Genomic DNA, 13680 nt, shown 5'->3' with positions numbered 1-13680 from the left:
ACAGGATATCTGTGGAAGAGGGGCAGGAAATAAATGTCTGGTAGGGGCTTGAACATTCACGATATTAGAATGAGTGGAGTGAATGGTCCGTCAAACATTAGCTAACTAGATTTGAGGTTTAAATGTTGCAAAATTAAGTGAGAATGTGTTTTGGTAGATCAAAATTGGACCTTGATGTTTGAAACCTTTCCTTGGATCACCCTGTCTTGGTGAGTTTAGCCAAGGAGTTGATAAACAAAATTGAAGTTCATCTTACGTATCTACTGTATTACAGTTAAATGGGATGGTACATGCACACTGATTATAATGTGCAGCTAAAATATATCTGTATATTCGTGGAGCTCTGTCTCAGTTTCTTATAATTTTGATAGTAAAAACCTTGTATTAAATATGGCGAGAAAACTTGGTTTAAGAGGTTTTAAAAGTAAAATAACCATAGGATTGTTGGTTATTTGTATTGCTGTCAAGACAGTTGTATTTTCTCAAACTCGCTGGTAGGCTGAAAAGTGATATAAAAGGTTATAGAGAAGATCATGACTGCAATGGAAAGGGGTCACAGGTGTGGTGGTAGTGTGAAGGGTTGTCCAGATATTGAAAAGTCAGGAAGATATAATGGATAAACTTTGAAAGCAGCTGACAAAGCCCATTAAATTTAGAATCGTCTGTTATTCTTACAGTCCATTGGGTAAATTTACTTTGGATTTAACTGAGAAAATCTGTTCAGTCAGGATTGTCTGGTATTGTTATAGTCTGCTGGGTAAATTTATTTTTGGATTTAACACAGCTTGTTAAATAAAAAATTGTCATACTGTTGTGATCATGAAAAACATTCTCAATTTGTATCTTAACGGACAGTCGGCCTTAACAAACAAAAGATTTGCCTGTATGGTCTGTGTGATCGATAATACCTGTGAGCTAAGAAGGGACCACGAACAAAAGATTTGCTTGTGCGGTCTGTGTGACCAGTAATACCTGTGAGCTAAGAAGGGACCACGAACAAAAGATTTGCTTGTACGGTCTGTGTGACCAATAATACCTGTGAGCGTACGGTCTGTGTGACCAATAATACCTGTGAGCTAAGGAGGGACCACGAACAAAAGATTTGCCCGTATGGTCTGTGTGACCAGTAATCCCTTTGAGCTAAGAAGGGACCACAAACAAAAGATTTGCTTGTATGGTCTGTGTGACCAGTAATACCTGTGATCTAAGAGGGATACTACAATATCACATTGGCTGAAGGTCAAAAGAACTGGGTACTAATGTTTACCTAAGTTTGAGTAAAATTGCAGTTGTTAAACAATCATAAAGTTATTATACCAAACAAAATCTAAAAGTATTCAGGAGAGAGATGTAGGGTGAAGTGAAGGGTGATCCAGTGCCTGGTCATTAAGCAAAATAAAATAGTAAAGAAAGAAGAAGCACATTTCCATGTCAGCAAGCCCATCATGCACTAAGTTTGATGTATGGTTTATAGATGGTTCTGATGCATGCACCACCAAATGACATGGCAAATCCAAAGACCCAACCAATGCTCCTTTGTCTGTTTACAGAAATACTTGAATATAGTAACTTTTCCCTTACAATGACATACTTGTGTCTAATTTTGAGGGTTTTATCCCTGCAGCCTGACCTGAGATTATGATTGTAGAAAAAACTAGGATAAGTTGGCACTAAATGACTGATATAATTTGATGATGGATGATGGAGAAGAGTGTATTGTTGATGAAGATGCATTCAGAATCCTTATCTAGTCCAGTCCACTTTTTAAAGTTTGATTGATGTGCATTCCAGTTTTGTAAGAGTATTTAGGCCGTGTTAATTTCACAGTGGTCACATTAATTTTAACTAGTTAACGTGAGCTGCCTTAATAGTGATAAGGGTTGGTGTTTTTATATTTTTGCTCCATTACTGGGGCTAATTTATTGGATGTTTCCCTACATTGTGTGCGGGAATAGCATTAAAACGAATGTCTCAAGTGCCTATAGATTTTTTCTGAGCTTAACTGTTGTATTTTTTATTATTGAGACAACTGACACTATAATAATTTATCTTCCAGTATTTTTCCTAGGCATCTTTTATGTGATGAGTGCACCTGTGTTAAAGTTGTTTTATGAAGTGTTATATCTACATGTTATTATGAAGTTTCCTCCCACATCACAGTTTTTAATGTCTGGGTATGAAGGTATCCACATGAGCTGGTACTGTCTATCTATATTTACACTTAAGGTGCTAGTACATAGTAGTATTGTAGTACTGTATCAACTTTTAATACTTTTTTCTTTAGTAGCAAAACCATTGGGCACTGTTATGTAGCTTTGGTGCTATAGTATCAAAATTTAAGAACCGCCTACAATTTCTGTTCATATCTTCTAATAAGCAGGGATGTTGTGTTGGAGGGCAATCTGAATTATGATGTTAACACACTTATGAAAAGACTGATTGAGTGAATGAGAATGATGGTGAATGTGTTTTCTTCTTTGGGTCACTCTGCCTTGGCAGGAGAGGGCCATTAAAGTTAAAAAGCATTGAATAATTTAAAGTTTGTTGAAACTGAGAAGAATATTCTGTATTTGATGTTATTCTAGATTTTTCCAATAATTGTCTTTTCTGACTCAAAAAATCATTAAATGATTGCAGACAAATCGCAGAGTAGATGGGGGCTTGAACCTAGTAGTTAGCACACCAGTTTGTGAGTTTTAGCCAGCCATGGGTTCAAGCCCCACTTATTCTGTGATCAGGTTTCAGGAATTATTCTAGGAATTCTTCCTCTGGTTCATGGAACCTTCCACAGAAAGTAGTTGATCAAACATGTTGTACACACACAAGAATTTTATACAATTCTTTTCATATATGGGAGCAAGGGGCTAGTAACCTCATTTCCTGTATAAATTACTAAATTTAAAATGAAAAACTTTTGTGGGCCATTTTTTATGGTCACAACAGCTGTGTAATTTTGTATTGTGCAAGTTTTTAAGATTTTATATGTATCTGTAGTACATATACAGTGGACCCCCGCTTCACGATCACCTCCCAATGCGACCAGTTATGTAAGTGTATTTATGGAAGTGCGTTTGTACGTGTATGTTTGGGGGTCTGAAATGGACTAATCTAATTCACAATATTCCTTATGGGAACAAATTCGTTCAGTACTGGCACCTGAACATACTTCTGGAATGAAATAATATCGTAAACTGGGGTCCACTGTATCTCTAGATCTGCATAAACTGTGGGTAATGCATTTTTATTTTGAAGCTCTTTGTGTAAATTTAGACATACTTGGTATGTCATTTTCATTTAGTTTGTATACACTTAAGACAATTTTTTGTAGTGTTTGCAAGTCTGGAAAGCAACAATACAAAATTGGGAGATTGAGTCCTATGGTTTACTCAAATCAGCAAATCTCACCTTTATCATTATTATTAGTTTAATGTATAAAGTAGTTTACAGATAGATACAAGCATCTTTCTTGCCTAGGAAGTTAATGACAGATTAAATTTGTAGATTGTTGAAAAAAAGGTGGTACAGTACTGTAATAGAGGACACTCATTCCAATATAGACTGCCTTCAGCATTGCAAATGCATCATATTTATTGAGTAATAATAATACAGTAGCATGTGTTTGGAGATGCTGTATTAGTGTAACTACATGTTTTCTAAGTATTTTATTTTATTCAAATAGTATAATTTTTAATTTATACTGTATTGTGTTGCAGTTTTAATTTTTACAATTCTTCTTAACCCTTTCTCTGTCACAACCTTCAAATTTAAAAGGTCTATCATGCAATTTTTAAAGAATAATTATCTTGTTTAGTGGTAGAAAATCTTTTTCTAAAGGTAATGACACCCAAAATGCAAAACATGATGTAAAACCAATGGAATTATGCAGGAGCAAAGATGGAGAACTGGGATCACTTTACACATATGTAGTTTTGCCCATTGAGGCCTGTTTTAGTCCCCAGAATGGCCTAAATTCCTGGCTATGTCACTAGTATGACTGCTGTTGACTGAGTACAAGAAACTGCCCATTCATCTGTCAAAACTACTCTGTATAGTGTAGAATTTATTAATTTGACCAGTTTTACACAATTCAACAAATGCACACCCAAGGTAGACCCATTCTTTCATGTCTGATTCAAAATTTACCTCTCTTGGCATATTTGAAGGTGCTGTGATAAAGTTGTACATAAGCACCACTGGCCTTAATAAAGTATATCAATGTGGCAGACAGTGAAAGGGTTAGCTTATATTTCTACTTTAACAGTATTTACCATTCACTGTTTTATATCATTTAAATAGTTCTTTGTAGAGCCAATAAGTCTGAATGCAGAATGTATAGAGAGAAAATTTGTTATTCTTTCTTGGTATTGACATATATATACATTGAAACTAGTATGTGTAGGTAGCATTGGTTTTTATAATTTTACATTTTTCTACATAAATTTAAAATGACCTTGATGTGGCTAGTGTAAAGATACCTAAAACAATGGTTTGCCACATACAGAATAGGAGGCAGCTTGTTATCTAACAGTTCCGTCCAGTTGTGTTGTTTTGTTAAATAATAATGTAATAGAGGGTGAAAAATGACCCAAGTGGTAAAAAAAAAATGGTTTATATTTTTAAAGGTGTATTCATAACACATGAAATTTTATATTTTGAGTATACTGTGTATAGGTTGAAATTTTTGATACTTTTATTCATTGGTCATCTTACTGTTTATAAATGTTTATTTTTGTACAGCATTTATTTTTGCGTGCAATAGAATATCTCAAGAATCTCTGATCTTTAAATTTATTTTGATTATTAAAGAATATTGGTACAGTACACACTTTAAAGTGACTATCAAGCAGCACACTAATTTGTAGGATACAGTAGTAACAGTATTTTAAGTAGAAAAAACTGTGTACATATATAAATGTGCGGTTTGTAGATAATGCTTTTATTATTTAGATATACTTTTAAGTAGTCCACCTTAACTTTATGCCAAAGTACACAGTTTTATCATAAAAATTATGTGAAAACAAATGACTTATCCAGGTAGAATGGTTGGCCTCACTCACCCATAGGTACTTCACCCTGGGGGTATCCCCTGCCCGTTGATAGATTTCTTGAGTTACAATACAGCATCACTGTGTGGTCTGCTCCAGCTTTACCACCTCATTTAGACTTTTTTTTTTTTTCAATTTCTTCACTCATTCAGTCTTGTGTTGAGTCGCCTTGTTTCTTTCCCTTTACGTTTCCACTTAATACAGGGTTCCTTTCAAATGGCCATTAATTAGTTTTTCCAAGGTGTCTTGAGGGGCATGCATATGATGACTAGCTATTTTTTCAGTATTTCAGTGCTAAATGATCTCCATGATGTTAATAAGGCACAGTATGCAATTAATGGCATTTTATTGAGAAGACATTTCCCACAAAATGAGTTAAGCTTCTTTTTTACATTTTAATGTAAGTTTAATTTCATCCACAAGGGACTTTATGAATTCCCATGAATTATGTTAAGCATTTTTTATATTTTAATAAAAGTTTAATTGTAGCCACAGCAGTATGTAAAAGTCTTAAATCAGTGTTTTCAGATGCTCCTTTAAGAGTTTTTAACACCTAATGACTTACGAAATCACTGGGCAAGTTTGGGTATGTAGCCATTTCTTCAGGTAAACCAAGTATGGTATATAGCTTAGCCACCTCCCCAACAACTCTTCAAAAATCTCAGAACCATTCATTATTAGGGGGTTACATTTATGTGTGGTGCTTTTGATCTTTCCCACTTCAAAGTGTATTGTGTGTTGTTTGGAGGAATGTCGAGATAGTTATTGCCTTCATTACTTTGCTTTCTTCCACAGCCATCTTGATTCTCACACATGCAGAATAATCACGTGTGTGGGTGGGTGTGAGTTGGACCTAAGTGACGTGTCTGACCTCACTAGGTCAGTGAGGTCAGACAGTCAGTGAGCTTAAGGTCACTAGGTCAGTGAGCTTAAGCCGATAAGGGAATTGGACCTGCCTCACATAGGCCAGTAGGCCTGTTGCAGTGTATCTTCTTTCTTATGTGTTTTTTTTTTTAACAAGTCGGCCGTCTCCCACCGAGGCAGGGTGACCCAAAAAGAAAGAAAAAATCCCCAAAAAGAAAATACTTTCATCATCATTCAACACTTTCACCTCACTCACACATAATCACTGTTTTTGCAGAGGTGCTCAGAACACAACAGTTTAGAAGCATATACGTATAAAGATACACAACATATCCCTCCAAACTGCTAATATCCCGAACCCCTTCTTTAGAGTGCATTCATTGTACTTCCCATTTCCAGAACTCAAGTCTGGCTATATAAAAATAACTGGTTTCCCTGAATCCCTTCACTAAATATTACCCTGCTCACACTCCAACAGATCGTCAGGTCCCAAATACCATTCGTCTCCATTCACTTCTATCGAACATGCTCATGCACGCCTGCTGGAAGTCCAAGCCCCTCGCCCACAAAACCTCCCTTACCCCTTCCTTCCAACCTTTTCGAGGACGACCCCTACCCTGCCTTCCTTCCCCTACAGATTTATACGCTCTCCATGTCATTCTACTTTGATCCATTCTCTCTAAATGACCAAACCACCTCAACAACCCCTCTTCTGCCCTCTGACTAATGCTTTTATTAACTCCACACCTTCTCCTAATTTCCACACTCCGAATTTTCTGCATAATATTTACACCACACATTGCCCTTAGACAGGACATCTCCACTGCCTCCAACCGCCTCCTCGCTGCTGCATTCACAACCCAAGCTTCACACCCATATAAGAGTGTTGGTACTACTATACTTTCATACATTCCCTTCTTTGCCTCCATAGATAACATTTTTTGACTCCTCATATACCTCAACGCACCACTCGCCTTTTCCCCCTCATCAATTCTATGAGTAACCTCATCCTTCATAAATCCATCCGCCGACACGTCGACTCCCAAGTATCTGAAAACATTCACTTCTTCCATACTCCTCCTCCCCAATTTGATATCCAATTTTTCTTTATCTAAATCATTTGATACCCTCATCACCTTACTCTTTTCTATGTTCACTTTCAACTTTCTACCTTTACACACACTCCCAAACTCATCCACTAACCTTTGCAATTTTTCTTTAAAATCTCCCATAAGCACAGTATCATCAGCAAAAAGCAACTGTGTCAATTCCCATTTTGTATTTAATTCCCCATAATTTAATCCCACCCCTCTCCTGAACACCCTAGCATTTACTTCTTTTACAACCCCATCTATAAATATATTAAACAACCATGGTGACATTACACATCCCTGTCTGAGACCTACTTTTACTGGGAAGTAGTCTCCCTCTCTTCTACACACCCTAACCTGAGCCTCACTATCCTCATAAAAACTCTTTACAGCATTTAGTAACTTGCCACCTATTCCATATACTTGCAACATCTGCCACATTGCTCCCCTATCCACTCTATCATATGCCTTTTCTAAATCCATAAATGCAATGAAAACTTCCCTACCTTTATCTAAATACTGTTCACATTATATACTTCAATGTGAACACTTGATCTACACATCCCCTACCCACTCTGAAACCTCCTTGCTCATCTGCAATCCTACATTCTGTCTTACCTCTAATTCTTTCAATTATAACCCTACCGTACACTTTTCCTGGTATACTCAGTAAACTTATTCCACTATAATTTTTACAATCTTTCTTGTCCCCCTTCCCTTTATATAAAGGGACTATACATGCTCTATGCCAATCCCTAGGTACCTTCCCCTCTTTCATTCATTTATTACACATTAATACAAACCACTCCAACATTATATCCCCCCCTGCTTTTAACATTTCTGTCATGATCCCGTCAGTTCCAGCTGCTTTGCCCCCTTTCATTCTACGTAATGCCTCACGCACCTCCCCTACACTCGCATCCTGCTCTTCTTCACTCCTAAAAGATGGTATACCTCCCTGTCCAGTGCATGAAATTACCGCTTCCCTTTCTTCGTCGACATTTAAAAGTTCCTCAAAATATTCTCGCCATCTACCCAAAACCTCCATCTCCCCATCTCTTATGTTAGTAAAATGTATGTAATTGTTGACCTCCATTAGTTGCAGCTCTTTAGTCTTTGAGTTCGAACTCGGACAGTGTCTGAATTTTCCCCCCTCCCATGTATATCCATATTGTATTTTTCACTTTCTCCTTGGAAAGTTCAGTGATTCGTGTTTGCTCCCCTCTCTTTCTTTCGAAGGTGGAAGGCCAACATATTTGCTATAAACTTATTCTTGAACACTTTCACTTACATTCTCATACTATGGCTGTGTACACCGACTGTTCCATATTCCCATATTTGATGAGTTACACAGCTTTCTCTTCAGATAGAGTAATCCAAGGACATTTACTAGTCTGCCAGCATTTTCTTACCAGAGCTTACTCATTGCTGTCATATACATTACAATTATGTGCATCTCATTTGGAGTTTCAAACTCGGAAATATGACCCCCAACATCATGCTTCATATACAACAGTGGTTATGTTGAATTTCTAGCAAGTACAAAAAGGTAATTTTTTGCAGGGTCCCTTGACACATTGATGTACAGGGTAATAAACACACTCATTTGCTTGCTTCACTGTTCATGATGTTCCATCAAACTGCAGTTAAGCTTCTGGCTGTCTTCTCATTACTGTTGGATGTGGGAAACTGTGCTCACGTATTTACAAATCGGTCATACATGATACTATATGGAAAGAAGCCTGGTACCTCACTTCTAGGAGCGCCCAATGGCTTTAACAGTTAACCATATATTAATAATCCATTCTTTTTTAAGAATCTTCAGTGTCCTGACACACACACTGTCCTCCTCACTGAAAGCCCCACCTTTGATACAGACTCCCTCTATGACTTTTTAAGAGAAACTAATTGCATCATCCGTGATCATTTTGCACCTTCACTGATCCTCAACTTCACTTAGCTTCAGTTTTCGTAACTTATTCTTGCAAATTAAACTACCTATGTACTGTATTTCCCATCGGGCTCGTTTTTTAAATTTTATATTATAATCATTTTTTTTATTAGTTTTTCTATATACCTAAACTGATTAAGGCTGTTTGCATTATATAAAGTGATGCACTGTATGACCCATATGGGATTAGCACTTAGTGATTTACTCGTTTTTTTTTTTTTCCCAAAATTCCCATGAGTGAGTGGCACCATCTAGTCTAGTACCTGCATAAAAGTTTTTTGTGTATAGAGTAGGTTATTTGATTTTAAAGAATTCCTTAAAAGCATTTCACAGAAAAAAAAACTTAATTGTATTTGTGAGGCAGCAGAACTACTCAGTCTACTGTCACATCAAAGTCTTTATTGCAATATTTTGCACAAGAAACTTAAGACCCAACTAAATATTTTTCTGCTCTGATTTATGTTCAATGAATTACTGGATCATAATGTAAACAATGTTCAGTTTGTTAGTAGTGATAGCAGACTGAGTTGTCCAGAAATCTATGCAAATAGACTTACACTGTACACTGGTGAGAAGAGGTCAGTGTCATGAACTTCTTCATTATTAACAGATGATCAGTTGTTGCTGGTATTGCAACTATATTTATATTGAATAGAATTAAATTCTTGTACAGTATATTAACATATTTTTTATACCTATTGATTAATGCACTAAAACCTCAATTTAACAGATTTCAAATTTTATGGACAAAATACAGTGGAACCTTGCCTAACAAGTTTAATCTGTTCTGTGACCTAGCTCATAAGTCAATTTGCTTGTATGTCAAATCAGTTTTAATCATTTAAGTTAATTGAAATGCCATTAATCCATTCCAGCAGAATTCCTGCTCTCTGGAGGCAGGACAAAATACTTGAATATGATGCTAATATCAACTCTGCTGCTTATTTATCTATCACAATTCATCTGATATAATAAACAATATAATAAACACAGAAATACGACATATACTCTAGAATGAATACAATTGGCTATATATGGCGAGTGATGGTGGCAGCGTCTGCCATTTCTTCCACTCTGATTATAGTATCTTCCCATGCTTTTATTATAAGAGAAAAGTGTGTTTGTAAGGATAACTGCAGTAGATCACTAGTTTCCTAAGGAAAACACTGAAACAAAGTATTTATAAATAAGAAATATTGTATAAAAGCAAGAAGGCTGGAGGGAGCGGAGATGTCATGTCTGAGGGCAATGTATGGTGTGAATATAATGCAGAGAATCTGTAGTTTGGAGATTAGGAGGAGGTGTGGGATTACAAAAACTATTATCCAGAGGGCTGAGGAGGGGTTATTGAGATGGTTTGGACATGTAGAGAGGATGGAATGAAATACAATGACTTCGAGAGTATACAAATCTGTAGTGGAGGGAAGGCGGAGTAAGGGTTGGCCTAGGAAAGGTTGGAGGGAGGGGGTAAAGGAGGTTTTGTGTGCAAGGGGCTTGGATTTCCAGCAAGCGTGCGTGAGTGTGTTAGACAGGAGCGAATGGAAATAAATGGTTTTTAGGACTTGCCGGAAGGGATTCAGGGAAACCGGCAGGCGTGACTTGAGTCCTGGAGATGACAAGTACAGTGTCTGCACTCTGAAGGAAGGGTGTTAATGTTGCAGTTTTATAACTGTAGTGTGGGCATGCCTCTGGCAAGACAGTGATGGAGTGATTGATGAAAGTTTTTCTTTTTTGGGCCACCCTACCTTGGTGGGAAACGGCCGATGTGTTAATAAAATAAAAACATAATAGAGAATGTAAAGAAATAAACTGTTAATATAACGTGTATATTTACAAGGGCAAGGAGGAATAACATCTTGTAGGAGTGAGGAAGAGCCAGTTGTGAGTGTGGGGGAAGTTTGTGAGGCAGTAGGTAAAATGAAAGGGGGTAAGGCAGCTGGGATTGATGGGATAAAGATAGAAATGTTAAAAGCAGGTGGGGATATAGTTTTGGAGTGGTTGGTGCAATTATTTAATAAATGTATGGAAGAGGGTAAGGTACCTATTGATTGGCAGAGAGCATGCATAGTTCCTTTGTATAAAGGCAAAGGGGACAAAAGAGAGTGTAAAAATTATAGGGGGATAAGTCTGTTGAGTATACCTGGTAAAGTGTATGGTAGAGTTATTATTGAAAGAATTAAGAGTAAGATGGAGAATAGGATAGCAGATGAACAAGGATGTTTTAGCAAAGGTAGGGGGTGTGTGGACCAGGTGTTCACAGTGAAACATATAAGTGAACAGTATTTAGATAAGGCTAAAGAGGTCTTTGTGGCATTTATGGATTTGGAAAAGGCATATGACAGGGTGGATAGGGGGGCAATGTGGCAGATGTTGCAGGTGTATGGTGTAGGAGGTAGGTTACTGAAAGCAGAGAAGAGTTTTTACGAGGATAGTGAGGCTCAAGTTAGAGTGTGTAGGAAAGAGGGAAATTATTTCCCAGTAAAAGTAGGCCTTAGACAAGGATGTGTGATGTCACCGTGGTTGTTTAATACAGTGGACCCCCGCATAACGATCAGCTCCCAACTTGACCAATTATGTAAGTGTATTTTTGTAAGTGCTTTTGTAGGTGTATTTTTGGGGGTCTGAAACGGACTAATCTAATTAACAATATCTCTTATGGGAACAAATTCGGTCTATAACGGCACCCAAACAGACTTCTGGATTGAAATAATATCGTTATCCGGGGGTCCACTGTATATTTATAGATGGGGTTGTAAGAGAAGTAAATGTGAGGGTCTTGGCAAGAGGCGTGGAGTTAAAAGATAAAGAATCACACAAAGTGGGAGTTGTCACAGTTGCTCTTTGCTGATGACACTGTGCTCTTGGGAGATTCTGAAGAGAAGTTGCAGAGATTGGTGGATGAATTTGGTAATGTTTGCAAAAGATGAAAATTAAAAGTGAATACAGGAAAGAGTAAGGTTATGAGGATAACAAAAAGATTAGGTGATGAAAGATTGGATATCAGATTGGAGGGAGAGAGTATGGAGGAGGTGAATGTATTCAGATATTTGGGAGTGGACATGTCAGCGGATGGGTCTATGAAAGATGAGATGAATCATAGAATTGATGAGGGGAAAAGGGTGAGTGGTGCACTTAGGAGTCTGTGGAGACAAAGAACTTTGTCCTTGGAGGCAAAGAGGGGAATGTATGAGAGTATAGTTTTACCAGTGCTCTTATATGGGTGTGAAGCATGGGTGATGAATGTTGCAGCGAGGAGAAGGCTGGAGGCAGTGGAGATGTCATGTCTGAGGGCAATGTGTGGTGTGAATATAATGCAGAGAATTCGTAGTTTGGTAGTTAGGAGGAGGTGCATGATTACCAAAACTGTTGTCCAGAGGGCTGAGGAAGGGTTGTTGAGGTGGTTCGGACATGTAGAGAGAATGGAGCGAAACAGAGTGACTTCAAGAGTGTATCAGTCTGTAGTGGAAGGAAGGCGGGGTAGGGGTCGGCCTAGGAAAGGTTGGAGAGAGGGGGTAAAGGAGGTTTTGTGTGCGAGGGGCTTGGACTTCCAGCAGGCATGCGTGAGCGTGTTTGATAGGAGTGAATGGAGACAAATGGTTTTTAATACTTGACGTGCTGTTGGAGTGTGAGCAAAGTAACATTTATGAAGGGGTTCAGGGAAACCGGCAGGCCGGACTTGAGTCCTGGAGATGGGAAGTACAGTGCCTGCACTCTGAAGGAGGGGTGTTAATGTTGCAGTTTAAAAACTGTAGTGTAAAGCACCCTTCTGGCAAGACAGTGATTGAGTGAATGATGGTGAAAGTTTTTCTTTTTCGGGCCACCCTGCCTTAGTGGGAATAGGCCAGTGTGATAATAAAAAAAAATAAAAGAAATAAAATGGAGTTTTTTCTTTTGTAATGGTATAATAAATATTTTCATTTTGAAGCCAAAAGTTATGGAGTACAATATGCAAAACATCTACAGCTCAAACACACAGAAACACATTATCTTCATCTATAACTCAAGCTGTATTGATTTGACCCATTTTCATGGTGAAGGAGCTCTTGATCTGAGAAATTAGAACTCTTGTCCCTTTCCACAAACCGAATCTACATTTTTTTTTTCAGCACGTCGGCACGCTCCCACCGAGGCAGGGTGAACCAAAAGAAAGAAAAACACTTTCACTATCAGTCGATACTTTCACCATCACTCAACATAATCATTATCTTTGCAGAGGCACCCAGATATGGTAGTTTAGATAGTCACTCCAAACTGCCATTATCCCAAACCCCCCTCCTTTAAAGTGCAGGCATTGTACTTCCCATTTCAAGGACTCAAGTCCAGCTAACCACTTTCCCTGAATCCCTTCACAAAATATTACCCTGCTCACACTCCAGCTCATCAGGTCCCAGAAATCATTCGTCTCAATTCACTCCTTTCTAGCACGCTCACACATGCTTGCTGGAAATCCAAGCTTCTCACCCACAAAACCTCCTTGACCCTCTTCCTCCAACCTTTTCGAGGGCGACCCCTACCCTTCCTTTCTTCCTCTACAGATTTATTCGTTCTCCAAGTCATTCTACTTTGTTCCATTCTCTCTAAATGACCAAACCACCTCAACAACCCCTCTTCAGCCCTTTGACTAATACTTTTAGTAACTCCACACCACCTCCTAATTTCCACACTATGAATTCTCTGCATAATATTTACACCACACATTGCCCTTAGACAGGACATCTCCATTGCCTCC

The sequence above is a fragment of the Cherax quadricarinatus genome, chromosome 51 (genome assembly GCF_038502225.1).
Source record: "Cherax quadricarinatus isolate ZL_2023a chromosome 51, ASM3850222v1, whole genome shotgun sequence".
Taxonomy (NCBI): Eukaryota; Metazoa; Arthropoda; class Malacostraca; order Decapoda; family Parastacidae; genus Cherax; species Cherax quadricarinatus.
Note: the sequence above shows the minus strand (reverse complement) of the source record.